This window comes from Heterocephalus glaber, unplaced genomic scaffold (assembly GCF_053883595.1).
Source record: "Heterocephalus glaber isolate CG9 unplaced genomic scaffold, H.glaber_assembly_v1.0 deba00001066, whole genome shotgun sequence".
NCBI lineage: Eukaryota > Metazoa > Chordata > Mammalia > Rodentia > Bathyergidae > Heterocephalus > Heterocephalus glaber.
In genome coordinates, this window is record NW_028258186.1 from 939362 (window position 1) to 961641 (window position 22280).

The 22280-nt window shown below is 50.1% G+C and overlaps 1 pseudogene; it reads left to right on the forward strand.

Annotated features, from left to right (window-relative positions):
* Positions 1 to 17445: 17445 nt before the first annotated feature.
* LOC101706512 (translocation protein SEC63 homolog pseudogene) lies at positions 17446 to 18961 on the forward strand (annotated as a pseudogene).
* The last annotated feature ends 3319 nt before the right edge of the window (positions 18962 to 22280 follow it).

Below are 22280 nucleotides of genomic sequence, written 5' to 3' on the forward strand. Positions count from 1 at the left end.
AGATTCTCCCAAAGGCACCAGAGTCCCCGAGTTTTAAGTGCACCTGGGGTGTCACTGCAGTGACATGATCCAACCATTAGCATTTCTGTATCCATTTCTCAGAGGAGCCTTTCGGCTCTGTTGCACAGAACCCAGAATCTGCCTTAGAAATGCTGCTCCAGTGGGGCATGGCAGCACACACCTGTCATTCAGTGCTAGGGAGGCTGAGGCAGGAGGATCCTCCCGAGCCCTGACCTCTGTAAGCACAGAACGTAACTTAGCCCGAGAAGTCTCCCTCCAGCACTTGGGAAATTCAAATCACAGAAACCAACATTCAGCCACCCCCTCCCCTTTTCCAGTACTGGGGATTGAACCCAGGGCCTTCACACACCAACCTACATCCCCAGCACTTGTGAAGCAGGCAGCGAGACCACTGAGCTAAATCCAGGGCCCAAACCCAGGCTTTTTATTTTTAAAATTTTTCATTGTAACACTGGGTCTTGCTAAGTCACTAAATTACTCAGCGCAGGCTTGAGATTGCCCCCCTGCTGCCTCAGCCTCCCAGAGTGCTGGGATCTGTATGGAAAGTCTTTCCATGTCATCAAAGCAGCCCCAAAACTGGACAGAATTCATGTTCTGTAACAGAAGTGTGGAATACACATCCAATTAGTAGTAATCCAATTTTATTCAAAAATGACTCCATCGTTGGTGGAAGTGAGAACTGGTACAACCATTATGGAAATCAGGATGGAGATTCCTCAAAAAATTAAAACTAGAAATTCCATTTGGCCCAGCTATTCCGCTTCTAGGTGTCTTTCCAAAAGAGTTAAAGATATCATACCACAGTGGTGTAGGCATACCCATGTTTATAGCAGCACAATTTATAATAGCTAAATCTTGGAAGGAACTATATGCCCATCAACAGATAAATGGATAAAGAAAATATGACACAATCCCAGTGGAGTACTACTCTGCCATGAAGAATAACTTGTGTTATTTGTAGGTAAATGGATGCACTTTGAAACCATCACGCTAAGTGAAATAAATCAGATAGGAGTTTAAATATCACGTGGTTTCTCTTATATGAGAAACTAAAGTATAAATAAAGAGCAAAATAGAAGACAGATCATAGGAAATGGAGAAAGCTCTTTCACAAATGAAAAGGACCAAGAGATGCAGGACGGGGAGGGGAAAAGTCCAAAAGAATGAAGGTGTGTTCTGCACCTGGCCCATCTCCCCACGAGGAATGTGAGCGTTATGTCCTGCAAACATGGACGCAGAAAAATTAAGTTTTCAAAAGGCTTTTTAGAGGCACTGCAAGGTCCCAAACAGAGCTGTGCATTCCTGTACCCCAGATCCCTCCGCTCCCCGCATTAGTCCTGTCCTAGTAACAGGCATCCCATGCCAGGCCCTGGGAACCGCGGCGCGCAGCCCCCGCCATTCTCCACCCGGCCACTAGAGGGAGCCTCTCTTCAAGCAGATCGGGTCCCGCGACTGAAGTAAATCCAAACAGATCTGAGGGGCCCCTGCAGTCGGTTCAGATGCACTGCCCGCCCAGTCTCGCCGCGCCCCGCTGCACCTGTCTGGAACATCCCGTCCCGCGGGCAGCGGCCACCTGCCTGGCTCCAGGTCCTTTCTCTCCCACAGGCGGAGCGACGGGGTCAGAGCAGCTTCCGGCTCCACCTGCTGGGAAATTGGCCGCCTCCTCCCATGACTCCCTACTCCGCCGCTCTAACAGCAGGAGCGGGAAGCTTTTTCAAAAATTAATGTAGGGTCGGGGATTTAGCTCAGTGGTTTCACCGCCTGCTGCGCAAGCGCAAGGACCCAAGTTCGATCCCTGATACCAAAAAAACAAAAACAAAAAAAGTGGTAGCGCCTGTCATCCTAGCACTGCAGAGGCTGAGACAGGAGGATCTCAGAGTTGAAGACCAGCCTGGGCTATATAGGGAGACTCTGCCTCAAAAAACCAAAGCCAAGGGCCGGGGATATAGCTCAGTGGCCCCGCACCTGCCTAGCAATCACAGGGTCCTGAGTTCAATTCTGAATACAGAGAAGAAGAAAAAAAGCCAAACAAATAAGTAAAATAAAAACTTTAAAAAAAAAAAGCCAGGTGTGATGCCACACACCTGTCATCCTAGCACTCAGGAGGCTGAGGCAAGAGAATCGCTACAAGTTCGAGGCCAGCCTGGGCTCCATAGTGAATTCAAGGCCAGCCTGAAGTACATAGCAAGACCCTGTCTCAAAAAAAAGAAAGAAAATTTAAGAAAGAAAAAGTAAGGTAAAAATGCATGTATATCACAAAGTTAACCATTTGAAAGTGTCCGATTAGGTGGCATTTACAAGCACCCTATCTACTTCCACAACACTCCCAGCACCCCAGATGCACCTGCGCACCCACCACGGTGCAGTGACAAAGGGAGCGGGAGGGCTTCAGGGCTCAATCCCACGCTTCTGTAACAAACTGCTCTGGCGGGAACTCACTGGGTCCCTTCCCAGCAGCACAGCAATGCCCTCAGCGCCTCCCATAAGCCCCGCCTCTTAGAGGATCCCCACCGCCCAGCGCAGCATGCCATGGCCAGCATGTCACACCATGTGCCGCAGTTGCATTTCTAGAGCCGGGCCTGGTGGCATGCTTATCATCCCAGCCCTGGGGAGGCTGAGGCTGGAGGATCGCTGAGAGTTCCAGGCCAGCTTGGACTACATAGTGAGGCCTTGTCTCAAAAAACCGAACGAAACAAAACCAAACAAAAACTGAAATTAGCCTGTCATCCCAGCCCTCAGGAGGCTGAGGCAGGAGGAATGCCATGAGTTCAAGGCCGGCCTGGGCTACATAATGAACTCAAGGATAGCCTGAGCTACAGAGCAAGCCCTTGTTTTAAAAAAACACACAAACTAAACTAAAATCAGACCGGGCGTGGTGGCACATGCCTGTCATCCCAGCACTCAGGAGGCTGAGGCAGGAGGATCACTGTGAGTTCGAGGACAGCCTGGGCTACACAGTGAATTCAAAGCCAGCCTGAACTCAAATTTTTAAAAAGCTTGGGATATGGTTATTAAAAATCTACACCATTGTGAATGTGATCGATGCAAGGGAGTTATGCACATATAGAGAATTAAAACAATAAATAGTATATTCTGCGTCTTTCCCAGGAGGAGAAAACAACCGGTGTTGAAAGGAGCTTCTGAGGAAGGTGTTTTGCAGACAGAGGGAGGTCGCCCTCCTTCGGTCTCCCCTCCTCCGCCCGTCCCTGGAATGTTGTGGGGTGACCTCAGACCAACCTCTGGCAACAGTCACCCTGGGGCCTCTCTCTGCGGGGGGCCCCAAAGTCTGGTCCCTGCTCACCTTTCAATTTAGGCTGACTCTGGAGGAGAAAGGTCACCACAGCCTGAGGCAGGGGTCCCATGCCTGCAATGCCAGCACTCTGCGAAGCTGAGGCAGGAGGAGAACAGAAAGTTTGAGTGACTGAGTGACTTTAGCAAATTTAAAATTTAAGAATTTAAAAAGGGTTGGGCTGGTACCTCAGTGTGAAGGCCAGGGGTTCAACTCCCAGCACCTCCGTACCTCCTTACTTGGTAGCCACCATTTGGTCCACTTGGTTTCTTACAGGGGGTAGAGTGAGACAGGGTCTTGCTAAGTACTTCAGGCTGGCCTGGAACTTGTGATCCTCTTCCCTCAGCCTCTTGAATGCTGGGATCACAAGTATGCGCCATCATGCTCAGTTTACATTTGCTGTTTACAAGGCCCCCCTTCCTACCTGCCGCTTGGCAAAGGAAGTGATTGTCAGGGTTGGGCTTCCAACCCGGGGCTCCACCCTGTGTGAGTGGGAGCGAGCCCCACGTGACCCTGCTGTGCCCCAGTGCCGGCCACCCTGTCTCCCTCCTCTGTGGTGCAGGCTCTCTGCCTACCTGGTACCCCCAGGCCCTCCTGCAGTGTGCTAGCTTCAGGTTTGTGATACAATGACAGGCCCGGGCCTCATGTGGTGCACACCTGTAATCCCAGCACTCTGGATGCTGAGGCAAGAGGATCTTTAGTCAAGGCCAGCCTAGCTTCTCAGTGAAAGCCTGTTTCAAAAAAAAAAATAGAAAAAATGGGTTTTCTATGCTCTCCAGAGGCTGAGGGGAGGAAGGGATTAAAATGATTGCTTCAGTGGGTGTGGTGCCTCAAACCTGTCACGCTGCCACTCTGGAAGGCTGTGGCAGGAGGACTGCAAGTTGAAGCCCAGCCTGGGCAATTTAGTGAGACATTGTCTCAAAATTTTTAAATTTTTTAAAAGGCAGGGGATGTAACTCAGTGAGAGGTCCTAGGTTCAATCTTCAGGACTACAAAGTAAAATAAAACAAAAAGGGCTGGGATGTAGCTCAGTGCAAAGGCCCTGGGTTCAATTTCCAGTACTGCAAAAAAAAAAAAAATATTGGGACTGTGAATTCCTACCCACAAGGCCCTGGGCTTGATTCCCAGTACAAACAAATAAAATGAAAACCTAAAACTCTAAAATTTCCTATGACAGCAACTGCCCAATTCTGTGAATATACTACAGGCCACAAATAGTGTACTTTAAAATGATTGAATTGGCAAAGTAGTTTTAAAAATGGATTGTGGCAGGCTGGGAATTTAGCTCAGTGGTTTCGCCCCCTGCTGCACAAGTGCAAGGACCCGAGTTCAATCCCCGGTACCAAAAAAAAAATGGATTGTGGCAAAATACCGATAAAAGTTACCATTTGGGCCATTTTTTGTTGTTTGAGACAGGGTCTCGCTATTTACTTCAGGCTGGCCTTGAACTCACTATGTAGTCCAGGCTGCTCTGGAACTCCCGCTGATCCTCCTGCCTCAGCCTCCCAAGTGGTGGGATGACAGCCGTGTACACCACACCCACCTCAGTGATTGTACAACTCCGCGACTATACTAGAAATCAGTAAGTTATGCACTTCAAATGGGTAAACTGTTTGAGATGTGAATTACGTCTCCGAAAAGCTGTTAAAAATACGCTACAAATTCTTGCTTTCCATACCTAGGATGTACTGTAGCACAGGCATAGAATTCGCTGAGTGAGGGTCATTTGCTACTGCCTTGTTATTTCAAGGCCTATTGCCTGTTTGCCTCCTTTAATTTTTTGTGTGGCTGGGGATCAAAGCAGAGGCATTACATACTCTCCAGAAGTGAGCTACACACTCAGCCCCCACTCATCTTTTATTTTATTTTATTTTTTGCGATAACTTGGGACAGCGTTCAGGGCCTTTTTTTATAATTTATTTTGAGGCAGGGTCTTGCTAAGTCACTAAGTGGCCCAGGCTGGGATCCCACTTGTGATCCTCCTGCGTCAGCCTCCCAGAGCGCTGGGACATAGGTGTCCGCCACCACGCCCATACTTTAAAGTGATCACTTTGACCGAGGCGAGAGGCCACAAGGAAGTGTCAGTGTACTGCAGGGTCCCCAGAGCTCTTCTGAAGGCTCGGTGCTCACCCCAACTCCATGCGTCCTCAGAGGGCCAGGACTGGCCCTACTGTCCCTTGCTACTGCCACTGGTCTCCAACTCCTAAGCCTCTCGAGGAGCCAGGACTCTGGTCACACAGCACTGTGCTGGCCCTGTCTTTGCAATGACAGTGTGCCCATTGGGAAAATACCGAACACTGTCCTCATCTCAAGGTTCTTGACTTAGTCCCTCCTGCCTGGTCAGGAGCTCCATAGATCGGGACGGGGCATTTGGGAGCTGGTTTTCAGGCCACCACAGTGATGTTTCTTTGATTGATTGAGACAGGGTCTCGCTCTGTAGTCCAGGCTGGCCTCAAACCTGTGGCCATCCTCCTGCCTCAGCCTCCCAAGTGCTGGGATGATGGGCTTGCTTGTCCACACCCGGCTCCCTTTGCTTATTGCTTGTTTCATTGTAGGCAGGCATTGTGGCAGATTAGGAAGAACGTGGGCTTTGAAATCAGAAAGCGTGGGTTGGAATCCAGTAGTGAGCCACGCGCTCTTAGGCCAGCTGTGTCCCAGGCTTCATTTGAAAGCACTGGGTCTGTGGCTGAGGTGACAGAGGTTCACCTGTGGTGGCGCGCGCCTGTCACCCCAGCAAGAGAATCCCTGTGATTTCCAGGCCGGCCCGGGCTACACAGCGAGACCCTTTCTCAAAACAAAATAAAAATCAAACAAAAGTAAAACAAAATCCCCAAAGCGAAACCAACCCCCCAAAACAGGTTGGCGGTTTAGAGGCTGTCAGGTCGGCGGGGATGGGGCGGGGAGACCTCCTTCAGCAGGGCCACCGCAGTGGCCCAGGCCCTGCCTGTCCCCAGGGTCCCTGGCCTCGCTCCTGCTTGGTGGGATGCTCTCAGACCTGCGGGAGCCTCCTCCACTAGGTGCCACAATTGTCCCCATGCGTGTGTGCACCTGTGCGCGTGTATGCCTACAGGCATCAGTGCGTATCTCAGCCTTGTACACATGCGTCTCTCTCCGCATGAGTCTATCTACCCACGTAAGCCACGGGCAGGGGCTGGCATGCGTATGGAGACAGAGGAGAACCAGCCAAGTCCCCGAGAGCCAGGAGCCCAGGTGTTAGAGGCACAGAAAGAACATCACCCTGCCTCCGTTTCTGCCCCCTTGGGGCTCTTGTGGATTGTGCAGGGTGGGTTTTTACTACTCAGCTCATTAGTTCCCATGGGGATCCATCCTCCAGTCTCTCCCAACACGTTCCCAGCTGTCTCCGCATCCTTTTCTGAAGTCAAATTGAGGCATAAAACTAATCATCAATAGCTGGGTGTAGTGGCACACACCAATCATTGCAGCAGATGGGAGGCTGAGGCAGGAAGATCGCTTCTAAAGTTCAAAGTGAGCCTGAATTACACAGTGTGACCATGTCTCAAAAAACCAGCCAAACAAAAAGAACTATCACAGTCCCTAGCTAAGAAACCAATGTCAAACCCAAGGCCAAGTGAATGGATATCTGCTTCTAAGGGTTTGGTTTCGCTTTGTTCTGGAGTGCCGGGGATTGAACTTGGGGCTTTGCGTATACCAAGTGAGCACTTTGCCACTGAGCTACATCCCAGGCTCTTTTTACTTATTTTGAGACAGGCTCTCGAAAAGTTGCCCAGGCTGGCCTCAGGCTTGGCTTTTTGTTTTGTTTTGAGACAAGGTCTCACTATGTACTCCAGGCTGGCCTCAAACTCATGGAGATCCTCCTGCCTCAGGCTCCTTAGTAGTAGGGACTACTCTTGTGTCCATCAAGCCTGGCTTACATTTAGATTTCTCACGCAGTCTGGGTTAATCTTTGTGTGTGTTGTACAGCAGCAGGGGATCAAACTCACCTTTTTTTTTTTTTTGGAATGGGTGATCGAACTCATGGCCTTGCACTTACAAGGCAGGTGCAGTGCCACTGAGCTAAATCCCCAGCCCTCAAACTCACCCTTTTGTAATATGCTTTCTATATCCTTTTAAATTCTGTAAAATCTGTGGTAATGTCTCCTAGATCTTAATATTGTAATTTAAAAAATGTATAACTGATATTGTGTAACAGGAAGAAAAGGTCTAAAAGAGCAGGGGAATTGGGAGGGGTAGGGAAGGGGAAAAAAGGGAAAGGAAAAAATATGAGAAGAAGAAAAAAATGGAAACAAGGTCTTTGCAAATAGGGAAGGGTGGAGGGGGTGAAGGGAGGGCAAGGGAAGGGGAAAAAATAAGAACCAAGAGGCTCATGTAATGGTACAAGATCCCAATGATGAATGTAACTGTATTGTATACCTAAATGTACCCATAAAGTTAATGGGGGAAAAAAACACATCACCCTTTTGCACATGAATATTCAGCTTTCCTGGCACCATTTGTCAAAAAGCCTATTCCTTCCTCACTGACTTTTCCTGCCACATTTGTAGCAAAGGAATTAACCATAAACCTGAGAGTTTCTTTCTAAATTGTCATTTTTATCCCGTGTATCTATACCTCTATACTTACGCCAAAACCATGCCCTTTCTTGAGGTAAGGTCTTGCTCTGTTGCCCAAAGCTGGTCTTTTTAAAAAAATGTTGGTAGGGGCCGGGGATTTAGCTCAGTGGTTCCGGCGCCTGCCTTGAAAGCACAAGGTCCCAAGTTTGATGCCCGGTACCAAAAAAACAAACAAATAAACAAATTCTGATTTGGGCCGGGGATTTAGCTCAGTGGTTTCGCTGCCTGCTGCGCAAGCACAAGGACCTGAGTTCAATCCCCGGTACCAAAAAAAAAAATGTTGGTTGGTTTTTTGAGACAGGGTCTATGTAGCCCAGGCTGGCCTTGAACTCGAGATGATCCTCCTCCCTCAGCCTCCCGAGTGCTGGGATGACAGGCGTGTGCCACCATGCCTGGCTAAAGCTGCTTTTCATAAAAGGGGCACCAAACGCTTAGCTGTCCTTCCTCTTCCCGGCTCCTGAGCACCCCGACCAAGGCTCGGTGGCACGGGGCCTTCTGCAGCAGCCTGCATGGGCGCCACGCCTGGATCTGTCCATGCTGATGCCGGGTGCCACCTCAGTGGGCTGAACACGTCGCTGTGAGTGCAGAAGGCAGGTGATCCAGCAACTCCCAGGCTCCTGTGCAGAAAGTTACTTCCAGGGAAAAGGCTCTGCAGAGGCAGGGACAGAGGGTGATGGATTGATTGACAGGGCTCAGGTGGGGTCAGGGGCAGCCGCGGGTGGGTCTTGTCCCCATCGGGGGTCCCTGCCTCTCCCAGGAATCCTTGACACACCACGTATTTCTGCCAGCAACTTATTGTTGTTGTTTTGAACTATATTGTTCAGGCTGGCCTCAACTCACAGAGATCCTCCTGCCTCAGCCTCCTGAGTGCTGAGATGACAGGCGTGTGCCACCATGCCCGGTGTATGCTGGCACCTTATTGCTGTCCCTACTGTGAGCTCTTTAAGGGGAGGGACAAGCTGTAGACAGACACAATGGTGTCTGCCCCCGGAGCATGCGTGTGCGTGTGCGTGTGCGTGTGCCAGGCATGTGCTCCCTTGAGGAAACACCGCAGCTGGAGATGAACATGCAACGCAGACTCGACATCCCGCAGTTCGCTGGATAAGTACAGGTTCCCCTCTGGGCTTCCGAAGAGATAGATGTTCCGGCGCCTCTGGTCTTCTCAGATTTATTGAGGCGCAGTGTGCCCATCATTCATTGCAGGCATGCGTACAGCTCATGTTGGGAAATGTAGAGAGTTTACAACCACAGTTGCTTTTCCCAATGTTTCTCTTACTGGATATGTTGTTTAAATGGAGCGGAGGGGGAAGGAGGGGATGGGGATGAGAAAAGCTCCCCTCTAGGGATGTGGTACTTATGTATTGCGAACACAGACTGACAAAAAATAGTTTATTGGATTAGGCCTGGCGTGGTGGCACACCCCTGTCAGCTCAGCACTCGGGAGGCTGAGGCAGGAGAATCACCATGCGTTCGAGGCCAGCCTGGGCTACATAGTGAGTTCAGGTTTGGCCTGAACAAAAAACCAACCAAACAAAAAGAGACTCTTATGATTGAGTGAGTATTCGAGGGGGAGGGGACAGCAGTCTTCTTAAAGAGGACACCCACAGTGCCCTGCAGTCAGTGATGCCAAAGCCCCTTCTTTCCTTTCCTTTCGTTTTCTTTCTTTTTGAGGCCGGGTCTTGCTATGTAGAGCAGGCTGGCCTCCAACTTGAGGAGATCCTCCTGCCTCAGCCTCGGGAGTGCAGGAATAACCGGCATGCACAAGCTGAATGCGAGCTTTGTCCAATGTAAGCAGCCTGGGATTATTGTGTTGCCGACTTTGGAAGCTGTACCGTCCCACACTTTTTGGACTTGTGGCAGTGAACTCATTGGTGGGCAGGTGTGAGACTCAGGGGGACCTCGGACCGCAAGGAGGACTGCAGGGGCAGGGGCAGGGGCACAGAGCCCTGAAGCTTCAGGCCACTGGAGTAATTCCTGTCATGCCAACTGGGCTGTCGTTGAGAGGGACACAGGTGATGCCCCAGTCCCCACCTGGCCTCCAGGGCAGAAAGCACAGGAAATGTAAATAATCGATTACAGTCAAAGCCACATTAACAAGATTCCCTCCTCCAAACCCTCCTCCTGGCTTTGAACACACTCGTGCCTCGGTCTGTCCCCTTTCTGCAGCAGCTCTGGAGTCCTCTTTCCTGAGGGTCTTTAGGAAGTGTGACCAAAACTACCTCGAGCGCTGCTTCAGGTACCCTCACCACCTTAGTCACCAGATCTGGCAAAATGACCAGCCTGGGCCCATGGTGACTTCAAGGCCCGAACCTCATAGGAAGACCCTGTCTCCAAAAGCCAAAAGAAAAAGGAAGAAGGAAGTAGTGGGATGCAGCCTGGGGCACCCAGAGGAGGCAGAGGGGAAGGGAGCTCCAGGTGGACAGAGCTGGCCTTGAAGCTGAGCTATCTCATTTTTCTCTTTTGGCTTCTTTGAGAGAGGATCTCACTGCGTAGTCCAGGCTGGCCTTGAACTCACTATGGAGCCCTGGTACTCAAGGCGATCCTCCTGCCTCTGCCTGCTGAGTGCTGGGATGACAGGTGTGCGCCATCAAACCAGGCATTTAAGAGATTCCAGTGCTCGGAACCCGGGCACCCCCTGCACTAAGCTCACTGGGCTCAGGGTGGGCACTGCTCCTGCCAAGGAGCCTCCGAAGGACTTGGTGAAGAGTCACCCCACCCTGGCAGCTTCTACCGCCTGCCGCTATGCTCAGTCTCCTGCACCTGTAGTCCTGGAGCCCGGGACACCTCCTTCTGTTCCTGCCTTCATCCATCCAAATTCATTATTCAAGCTGGGCATGGTGGCGCATGCCTGTCACCCCAGCACTTAGGAGGCGGAGGCAAGAGGATCGCTGCGAGTTCCAGGCCAGCCTGGGCTACATCATAGTGAGTTCAAGGCAGGTCTGAATTACATAGCAAGACCCTGTGTCAAAAAACCCCCAAAATAAAAAAGTAAGAGGCGCATCCTGGGAGGGGTGCAGATGGGCCACTTCCGGCCACGCCCTCCACCCAGTCCCCTTTCTCCTGGAGCCGCCCAAGGCAGACCCGGGAGGAGGAGTCGGGCCTGGCCTCATTGTGGGGGAGAGGCCTCATCCCCTTTTGCACGCCTGTCATCCCAGCACTGGGGAGGCTGAGGCAGGGGGATCCCCAGAAGTTCGAGGCCAGCCTGGGCTACGTAATGAGACCCTCTCTCAACCTTCATCCCCTCCCCCCCAAAAAAAACGAAAGCAAGGAGCCAAACACTGAGCTAGAATACAGGCATGGCACGCTGGTCACCGACAGCTATCTCACCACAAGTGGTGCTCCTAGGAGGACAAAGGACCATTGTGTGCGGCTCTGGCTGTGGGCCCACTACACAGACACGCACTGGGCAGCAGCTGAACCAGGGGTCCGTGCCCACCCAGGCCCACCGACAGCCCTGGGCATGCCCCTCAGATTCCCCTCAGGGCACCGCGCCCCTGTGGCTGCAGCTGTGCCACAAGTTATCACTGATTTGGAGGCATTCCCTCACCATTCTGGGATTTTTGTTGATTTTGTTTTGGTTTGGTTTTTTGAGACAGGGTCTAGCTATGAAGCCCAGGTTGGCCTTGAACTCACAGCAATCCTCCTGCCTCAGCCCCCTGAGTGCTGAGATGACAGGTGTGCACCACCTCACCCTGCTTAAGAACCCAATTTTTAATGTTCGGTCTGTTTGTATCAAGGCCAAAGGGAAAGGCAAGTCATGTTTCTGGTGATATCTTGATACAAGGTCTCACTTTGTAGTTCAGGTTGGCATTCAACTCCCTCTGCAGCTCAAACTAACCTGGAACAGGCAGTAATTCTTCTGCCTCAGCTTCCTGGGTGCTAGAATGACAGTTGTGCGCCACCACTCCTGGCTGGATCCAAATCCTCCTCCCCCTCTCTCTTTTGGAGACAGGGTCTCACTATGTGTAGCCCCGCCTCTCCTCAAACTTGCAGTGATCCTCCTGCCTCGGCCTTCAAGTGCTAGAATTACACGCATGCACCACCACACCTGGCAGTAGGCAACTTTTCATTGGAAAGGTAACCGCTCTTGCTGCAAAAGCTGTAGATGCTGGACTTGGTGGAGCACGCCTGTCATCCCAAAATTTGGCTGAGGCAGGAGGATTGTGACATCAAGGCCAACTTGGGCTACATAGCAAGACCTTGTCTTGAAAAATAAATAAATTAATTAAATAAGTCAGATGTGGTGGTGCACACCTATGATCTCAGCAGTGACGCAGGAGGATCACCATGCATTTGGGGCCAGCCTGGGCTACATGGTGAGTTCAAGGCCAACCTAAAATATATAGCAAGAGGGCCGGGGATTTAGCTCAGTGGTTTCCCCGCCTGCTGCACCAAGCGCAAGGACCCAAGTTTGATCCCCGGTACCAAAACAAAAACAAAAACAAAAATATATAGCAAGATCCTGTCTCAAAAAAAAACAACAACAACAAAAAAACCCAAAATGTAGAGAAGCCTTTGGCCTGGATGATCCCCAAGCACCCTGTGTGCATTTGCTGGGTGACCATGGGACAGAGCTGCAGGTGGGGGCTGGAAGTCTGGAATCCATTTCACAAGGGAAAACCCAGGTGCTAAGAGAATTCTTTCATCCTTTCTTCTGGCTTCCTGTGGCTGCCTCTACCCCTGTCTTTAAGGTCAGTGTCAAGCTGGGCACTGGGACAAACACCTGTCATCCCAGCACTCCGGGAGGCTGAGACAGGAAGATCCCGAGTTTGAGCCCACCTTGGACAACTTAGTGAGACCCTGTCTCAAACTATAAAGTAAACAATGGGCTGGGGATGTAGCTCCTCAGTGCAAAGGCCCTGGGCTCAACCCTCAGTAGCACCAATTTATTTTTTCTTTTTTTTTTTTCTTAATTTTCTTGATGTTGGGTTTTGAACCCAGGGCCTTTGCCCTGAGCTACATCCCCAGCCCCTTCCTTATTTTTTTTTTTTATTTTAAGACAAGTTTTGGCTAACTTGCCTAAGCTAGGCTCAAACTTGCAACCCTCCTGTCTCAGCCTCCCACAATGCCAGGGCCTCTTCAAATCTCTGCTCCACAACGCCCTTCCCCTCTGCCTCCTTCTCCTGAGGATTATAAGGTCACCCAGATGAGCCAGGATAATGTCTTGGTCATTTATGTTGCAAAAACAAAATACGGGAGGCTTGGTGCTTTAACAAGCAAACCACTTCTTTGGGTCACAATTTCGGGGCCTTGAAGGTCCCAGCAGCATGGCGCCAGCACCCGGCTTTGTCAGAACTTTGCCACCAGGGGGATGGGAAATGGCTGCGTTTGGAACAGGCCGGGTGAAAGGACGGCTTACCCTTGCCCAGCTGTTCAGGCCCACGTTCCCTGACCCCACCCAGAGACGCTCCCCACGAATGAGCTTGGGGCTCTGGAGACCCGGATGTGGATATTTATCTGGAGGGGTGGTCATTTGTAGCCTACCACAGGCCCTTTCTGAGATCCCTTCTCCCCACAGAATTCCCATCAGTAGCCTTCTCTACACACCTGTGACCTTCTTGTTTGTTTCTTTCTTTGTTTAAGACAGGGAGGGTCTTGCTATGTAGATCAGGCTGGCCTCCATTTTCAGTGATCCTCCTGCCTCAGCCTCCCAAGTGCCCAGATCACAAGCATGCGCCACCAAGCCTGGGTCCCCATGTTTTATTTTCTTATGTTGGCGAATGAATGGAGGTCTTCTCACTGAGCTACATCTCTAGCTCTTTTTAATTTTCTTTTTTGAATTTTGACACAAGAGTCAAAATGATGATCCTCCTGCCTCAGCCTCCCAGAGTGCTGGGAATACAAGCAGGTATCACCATGCCCATTTTAACATCCCCATGTCTTCAAGAATCTAAAAACAACATTATTTTTCTTTCAACTCAGAAATAGAGCACCCAAACAACTTCAACCCTCCATCCTAAAAGAGGGTAGGCCTGAGCCCCCACCTGAACTCTGCTGTTTTTATTTCTACAAAAGTAAACTGGAAGCCAGGTGTGGTGCTCCTCGAGAAGGCCAAGGCAGGAGGATCCCAAGTTCTAATCCAGCCTGGGCAACTTAGTGAGACCCTGTGACAGTGGGGAGACTTCACCGCAGAGCCCTGTAAAAGCTGCCGGAAAAATATTTTGCAAGGAGGGTTCATTTCTCCCAAAGGGGCAGGGGGCTAGGGCGTGGCTAAGAGCAGCTGAGAAAGTAGGCGTGAGTGACCTGTTCATTATAAAGCCCCAGGGCACATGCGCAGAACAGCTCCCTGGGCCCTGCGTGTGAACTTCCGGCGGAGAACTAGGTGGTTTCCTATTGCGCTGCGCAGACCTGACGTCAGCCTGAGGAGTGGGAGATAGCAGGACAGTGGCCATCAGCCCTGGCTGCGATGCCTCTTCGGATAACCTGCTCTAGTTGTGTACACTGTACTTACTGTTTTCCTACTTTTACTTCGCCCAGGCTCGCCCAGCAGAGGCTGTTTCTTTTTCTGTCTTTAATAAATGTAATACCTTGCTCAGGACAGAATCGACCTAGGATCTAACTCTAGATGAGAACCCCAGCACCCCAAAGCCGGCCTCGAGGAAACAGAAGACGAGGTGACCCATACTCCTGCTCTCCTAGACAAAGGACCCCTTTATTGGCTGCTTTCTCTGTGGCTGGGCACAGACTAAGCACCTTTAGCTCCAGAAATTCTTCTTTTGTTGTTTTTGCAGCTCTGGGGATGGAACCCAGGGCCTTCAGGCTGAGTGGCATCCCTGGCCCTTTTTACTTTTGAGACAGGGTCTCACTAAATTGATAAGTGGCCTAAACTGGGCTTGACCATGGGATTCTCCCGCCTCAGCCTCCCAAATTCTGGAATGACAGGCATGCGCCACTATGCCCTAGACTGATTGGTGCCGCTTCGCTCCAGGCCTCATTCCTGGCGACCAGTGATCAAGAGCTCAGGGAACAGGGGAGAGGGCGCAGCAGGGACAGTTGGGGTTGGGCGGCCTGGGGGTCAGGAGGGGGTGGGGGGAGGCCACATGCACCTCCTTAGTCCTTCTTTTTAAAAATTTGTATTTTCAGCCAGGCCTGGTGGTGCACGCCTGTCATCCCAGCACTCTGAGGCGGGAGGATCGCTGTGCTTCCAGACCGGCCTGGGCTACATGCTGAGTTCAAGGCCGGCCTCTGTCTTTTCTGAGCCCAGGTTTGGAGTACATAATAATCACACTCATGGGGAGTTGGCGCATGTGCAGAACACATCTTCATTCTTTTTGTGTTCCCTTCTCTCTTCCCTTCCCACTCCCTCCATTTCTTGGTTCGCTCTGTTTCCTTTACTTAGTCTTTTTTGAGACAGGCTCTCGCTATGCAGGTCAGGCTGCCCTTGAACTCACTCTGTAGCCCAGGCTGGCTGGAAGGCCTGGCAATCCTCCCGCCTCTGCAGTGCTGGGATTCCAGACCTGACCCACCTAAGTGGTCTGTGTCACTTTCCCTGAGGGTGCTGGCGGCTGTAAGAGGGTCAGGGGTGAGGGAAGCAGGTGGATTCAGCCACTGGCTACTTCAGCCACTGCCTCAGGCCGGGTGACCTCTGCTGTCCCTTCTTCAGGCGCCCGAGTCTTGGGCAGTCCCTGAGGTGGAAGTGTCCTCTGTGCCCCCCCCCCCGGCTTGTTGACCCAGGACTGAGCTGCCGTGGTGGTGCACACCTGTCTTCCCAGTAGCTGGGAGGCTGAGGCAGGAGGATCGCTGAGAGTTTGAACCCAGCTGTGTAGCGAGACCCTTTCTCTAAAAAACTAAGACAAATCAATATACAAAAATAAAAAGCCTGAAGGCCAGAGAGGTTGGCTCTAGGCCCAACGTCACCACTGAGTGCTGGAGTGTCTGGGGGCAGGCAGGGCAGTAGTCACCCGGGTCACCTCCTCCTGCTCTGATTTGGCTTGGCCATGTGTACTCTATGCTTATAGCTCCTTACCTGTTCTTTATTATTATTATTATTATTATTATTATTATTTTGTTTGTTTGGTTTGGTTTGAGACAGGGTCTGGCTATGGAGCCCAGGCTGGCCTTGAACTCGCAGTGATCCTCCTGCCTCAGCCTCCTGAGTGCTGGGATAACAGGCCTGTGCCATCGAACCCTGCTGGATAAAGGACAGGACAGGATGGATTGACCTGGTGCAGCCCTCCTGGAACTGGTGCGCTCTCAAGTTTTCTCAGCTGCCCCCCAGCGGGGTCATCTTCTGTCTTTGGGGCAAGGGGTCCCTGAGGTGGGGACCGGGCAGCTGCGCCCCTTTCCTGCACAGGCCCGCCTCCCTTCCCCGAACTTCAGCTGTGCAGAGGGCGCTACAGGGAGAGGCAGGGGACGGGGACGGGGACAGCCGAGGCTGGGACATCCGGGGGAGGGTGGCAGCGCTTGGCATAGTGGGTCCCAGCTCCCAGTGAAGGAAAAGGGAGAATCCTAGTGACTGCTATGGGCAAAAGGGAGCCTGGAAGGTATGGTGGCCTGTGTTTGCCATCCTAGGACTCTTGGAGGCCGAGGCAGGAGGATCTCAAGTTCCAGCGCAGCCTGGGCAACTCAGTGACTTGGTGAGTCTGTGTCTCAATATTTTAACAATGCACCTGAAAGAGGGAGGAGGAAGGAGTGAGAGCAGCCCCCACGGGGCCGGGCCGGGGCGCTGGGAGCGGGAGCAGCGCGGGAGCAGCGCGGGGTCCCGGCGGCCAGTGGGGAAAGTGAGGAGGAGGAGGGGGAGCCGTGGCGGGGCAGCAGTTTCAGTACGATGACAGCTGACAGCGGGAACACCTCCTTCTGCTTCCTCACCTCCTTCGTGGGGCTCATCGTGATCCCAGCCACATACTACCTCTGGCCCCGAGACCAGAATGCCGAGCAAATTCGATTGAAGAATATCAGAAAAGTATATGGAAGATGTATGTGCTATCATTTGCGGTTATTAAAACCCCAGCCAAATATTATTGCCACTGTAAAAAAAATAGTTCTGCTTGCAGGATGGGCGTTGTTCTTATTCCTTGTATACAAAGTTTCCAAAACAGACCGAGAATATCAAGAATACAATCCTTATGAAGTATTAAATTTGGATCCTGGAGCAACAATAGCAGAAATTAAGAAACAGTATCGTTTGCTGTCACTTAAATATCATCCAGATAAAGGAGGCGATGATGTTATGTTCATGAGGATAGCAAAAGCTTATGCAGCTTTAACAGATGAAGAGTCCCGAAAAAATTGGGAAGAATTTGGAAATCCAGATGGGCCTCAAGCCACAAGTTTTAGAATTGCCCTGCCAGCATGGATAGTTGACCAGAAAAATTCAATTTTGGTTTTACTTGTATATGGTTTGGCATTTATGGTTATCCTTCCAGTTGTTGTGGGTTCTTGGTGGTATCACTCGATACGCTATAGTGGAGGCCAGATTTTAATACGCACAACACAAATTTATACATGCTTTGTTTATAAAACCCAAAATATGGACATGAAATGTCTTATCATGGTTTTGGCTGGAGCTTCTGAATTTGATCCTCAGTATAATAAAGATGCCAACAGATAATATTCTAATACCACAGTTGATCAGATAAATTGGCAGCATTAATTTAAAGAAGAATGAGCCTCCACTTACCTGCCCATATAGCCTCAAGGCCAGAGTTCTTTTACTATATCATCTTGCTAGAATGAAGATTCCTGAGACCCTTGAAGAAGATCAGCAATTTATGCTGAAAAAATGCCCTGCTCTACTTCGAGAAATGGTTAATGTAATCTGCCAACTAATAATAATGGCCCGGAGCCATGAAGAAAGGGAGTTTTGTGCTCCAACTTTGGCATCCTTAGAAAACTGCATGAAGCTTTCCCAGATGGCTGTTCAAGGCCTTCAGCAGTTTAAATCTCCCCTTCCACAGCTCCCTCACATTGAAGAGGACAATCTTAGAAGAGTTTCTAATCACAAAAAGTACAAAATTAAAGCTATACAAGTTTGGTGAGTTTGAAAGAACCAGATTGTCACAGTCTACTACACTTCCTTGAAGATGAAAAATATGAAGAGGTTATGGCTGTCCTTGGAAGTTTTCCACATGTAACCATGGATATAAAATCACAAGTACTGGATGATGAAGACAGCAATAACATCACAGTAGGATCCCTAGTTACAGTGTTGGTTAAATTGACAAGACAAACAATGGCAGAAGTATTTGAAAAGGAGCAATCCATCTGTGCCGCAGAGGAACAGCCTGCTGAAGATGGGCAAAGTAATGCTAACAAGAACAAGACAAAAGGAGGATGGCAACAGAAAAGTAAAGGACCCAAGAAAACTGGTAAATAAAAAAAAAAAGAAGCCTTTAAAAAAAAACAAACTACACCTGTGACATTACCACAGTCAAAGCAGCAGAAACAGAAGCAGGCAAATGGAGTAGTTGGGAGTGAAGCTGCAGTAAAGGAGGACGAAGAAGAAGTTTCTGACAAAGGCAGTGATTCTGAAGAAGAAGAAGAAACCAATAAAGAGTCCCAGAGTGAAAAAGATGATGGTAGTGACAGAGAGTCTGATAGAGAGCAAGATGAAAACCAGAACAAAGATGATGAAGCGGAATGGCAAGAATTACAACAAAGTATACAGTGAAAGGAGCGAGCTCTCTTGAAAACCAAATCAAAGATCACACATCCTGTATATAGTCTTTATTTTCCTGAGGAAAAACAGGAGTGGTGGTGGCTTTATATTGCAGATAGGAAGGAACAGACATCAATATCTATGCCATATCATGTGTGTACACTAAAAGAAACAGAAGAGGTAGAACTAAAATTTCCTGCACCCGGCAAGCCTGGAAATTATCAGTATACAGTGTTTTTGAGATCAGACTTGTATATGGGTTTGGATCAGATTAAACCACTAAAGTTGGAAGTTCATGAGGCTAAGCCTGTGCCAGAAAATCACCTGCAGTGGGATACAGCAATAGAGGGGGATGAAGATCAGGAAGACAGTGAGGGCTTTGAAGACAGCTTTGAGGAAGAAGAAGAGGAAGAGGAAGATGATGATTAAGCTGTACTGTGAGGAGACCATGGTGTCTGCACATATTGGCAAACTTTTGTTGTTTTGGAAGTGTATAATAAACCAAAAACAGTACAGAACTGATGTTGAAGGAAGTGTTAGTTTCTTTACTAGAAATGGGTGCATAAAACAGGCAGTTGGTGGTGCCTTGGTACCGTCTGAAAAATGCTTAAGGCTTATTAAAGCCTTTCACATATGGGATGGTACATTTATTTCATCTGCAAATGATAATAAATTCTTTGTTACTATAACTGTCCAGAAGTGTGGGCTGTGTATTATCTGATCAGTTTATGGTCCCAATAAAAGTTAAGGTACATGAAAAAATAATCTATAATTGAGCAACTTTTCTTTGTTCAGCTTTAGTTTTAGTAAACATTAACGTATGGTGAAAATCACAATTGTGTTTAAATACCATCTGCTCATTTTTAATCTCTTGATAAGCTCTGTTACTCATTTATAATTTTTTGGTGATGAGACAGCTCCATACATGAAATGAAGCCTTTTATTTTTACCTATGTTGGTCATTAGTTGACATTCTGTCACATTCCACATAATAGAGAGGGGTACATTTTGGGATTTTCCTTTCTTAATTGCCCAGTTGTCAGATTATAAAAATGGCTTGTAATGGCTTAAAACAGTTTTACGCCTCTCTCTTAGCAGATCAGTGTGGGATCTTATTCTTTTGATAAGCTGTAGGGCTAAAATGATTGTGGGACCATGGGTTCTCTGATGTTGATGGTTTATGTTATTAAACCTTTTTTTAAAAGGTTCACTATAAAAGCTGAACTACACTCTTAGCTTTTAATCTACCTATCAGTAGCCTTTTAAGGAAAATAAATACAACACGCAAAGGAGGCATTTTTTGTATTCATTTTGAACTCCTGTCAATAAAATAGAAATTTGACTCAAAAAAAAAGGAGGAGGAAGGGAAAGAGGGGGAAGAAGAGGAGGAGGAGCCTTGGGTCCCTTTGTGGACCCACCCCTACCCCCACCCCGGCAATCCTAAGGGTGCTGTTGCCGTAAGGGACCCCAGAAACCACGCCCTGCTCCCTCGTAGTAAGAAGCAGGCCCAGAAAGAACTGGTGAGGGGTGGTTCTCTTTGGCAGTGCTGGGGATGGGAGCCAGGGCCTTGCACCCGAAGCAGCACTCCCAGGCCCAGGAACCTTCATTTTGCTTTATTTCTTTTTCAGACACGCTGACCTGGAACTCACTATGGACCCAGGCTGGCCTAGAACTCACAGGTATCCACCTACCTCAGCCTCCCCAGTGCTGGGATGACAGGTGTGCCCCACCACACCTGCTGCCAAGAGCATTTTTAAAGGGCAACTGGAACCCACGTAGGAGAGAGCGCCAGTCCCCCACTCCCACCTCTGCCGCAGGAATCCCTGTGGTGCAGAAGAGTAACAAACTGGCCCGGTAGCTCCTCAGACAGGCAGAGCACAGCGTCACAGCGCAGGGGACGGGGTGGGCTAGTCGCCAGGGTTGCCCAGAAGCAGAGCAGAGATGGCCAGGAGCTCAGGGACCCTTCACTTCCCCCTACCCCCTCCCAGCCTCACCCTGAGGCTCTGTGGAGGAGGACTGGGTGTCCACCCAGCCAGGCACGGCACGAAAAGTCAGGGAAACCAAAAATAAAAAAAATCCACAACAAAAATGCTTCAGACCTGGGCGTGGAGGTGCACATCTGTCATTCCAGCACTGGGGAGGCTGAGGTAGGAGGATCACCAAGAGTTCCACGCCAGCTTGGGCTACATGGTGAGTTCAAGGCCAGCCTGAACTACATAGCTAGACCTTGTCTCAAATAAAACAAAACAAACAAAGTAAAAGGCAGGCCCACTCTCCCCGGAGGGCAGTGGGGTGATAGGCAACCAGGCTCCATTTGTGTACCTGACTCCATTTGTGTAAAGTTGAGCTATTCTGGGTGGTGGCCGCCTTCCTCTTCCTCCCTCTGGCCTTGGAAGTCCCCTCAGTTAATGCCAAACAGACCTCTGCATCCTGTGAGTCTGCAGCTATGTTCTTTACTACCTGGTAAACAGAAGACCAAGGAGGACTTATGTGATACTTTGCTGTAACTAAACTGTGCAGAAACTTTCCCCACACACTAGTTTAGCAAAGTTCTGCCCCTGTGAAACTCCACCTGTTCTCCCTGCTCCCTGAGCCCTCCCCAAATAGAAGAGCCCTTAAGAGGACCCTGCAAACTGCTTTTCCCTTGGCCAGAGTTTTTGCAGGGGGAGCCCACTTTGGATCAGCTGGCTATGATAATAAAGGATTCCATTTAACTCAGAGTGCGGCATCTCTATAGTTCCAACTCTCCTGGCCCTATAACAGTGGGACAGGCAGCGTGTCCCTGTCTGTCCCCACACCCAGCAGGCCGGGCAGTGCCTGGGAAGGAGCCACCTGGGAGCCAGGCGAGGCCCAGAAAGGGACCTGTGCCCCCAAGTGTGGCAGGTGAGGGTGCACCCCTCTCAGGCCTGTCTGGAGCGGAAACCCTCCAGAGGGTGCCGGCTGCTCCCACCTGAACCCTTCTGTCACGGTGGAGCTGAGCACTCTTGGGAGGCTGAGGCAGGAGGATCAACCAAGAGTTCCAGGCCAAGCGGGGCTACATAGTGAGTCCAAGACTGGTGTGAGGTAAATAGTGAGATCCCATCTCAGATAAACAAATGAATAAAAAAGTGATAGCTCTGGAAAGTTTAGACACCTGGGGGAGGGAGTGGGAGCGATTCCCAGGAAAGGGGGGGGGCAGGGAGGGGCAAGAGCGGGAAGGCTCAGTCAAAGCCACCCAGTCAGTAAGAGCAGTCAGTGCGGCAGAATCACAAAGGCGCCCCTATCCGGAACTGAAAGCTCGGGCTTCCCGGGCCAGGCTCCGGGACCATCCCCCGCAGGCCCTGGGGCCTGAAGCCAGGGCTTTCCCGCTGAGCTTATATTTTGAGGCAGGGTCCAAGCTGCTAGATTGCCCAGCCTCTCACAATGCTGGGATTGCAAACCACCTTCTCTTAATATTTTATTTTATTTGAGGCAGGGTCTCACTATGTAGCCCAGGCCGGCCTTCAACACACTGTGTAACCTAGGCTGGCCTCGAACTTGCAGTGATCCTCCTGCCTCAGCCTGGCGAGTGCTGGGATGACAGTGCCCCCCCACCAACAGCCCCTCTGGCCACACTTCCATAGATTTCATTTTTCTTTCTGTGGTGCTGGAATTAAACCTAAGGCCTCTCACACGCTAGGCAAGTGCTCTACCACTAAGCCACATGCCCAGACTTTTAAAATTTTATTTTAGTTTTGGTTTTATTGAGACAGGGACTCACTGTGTAGTTTAGGCCAGTCTTGAACTCTTGGCGATCCTCCTG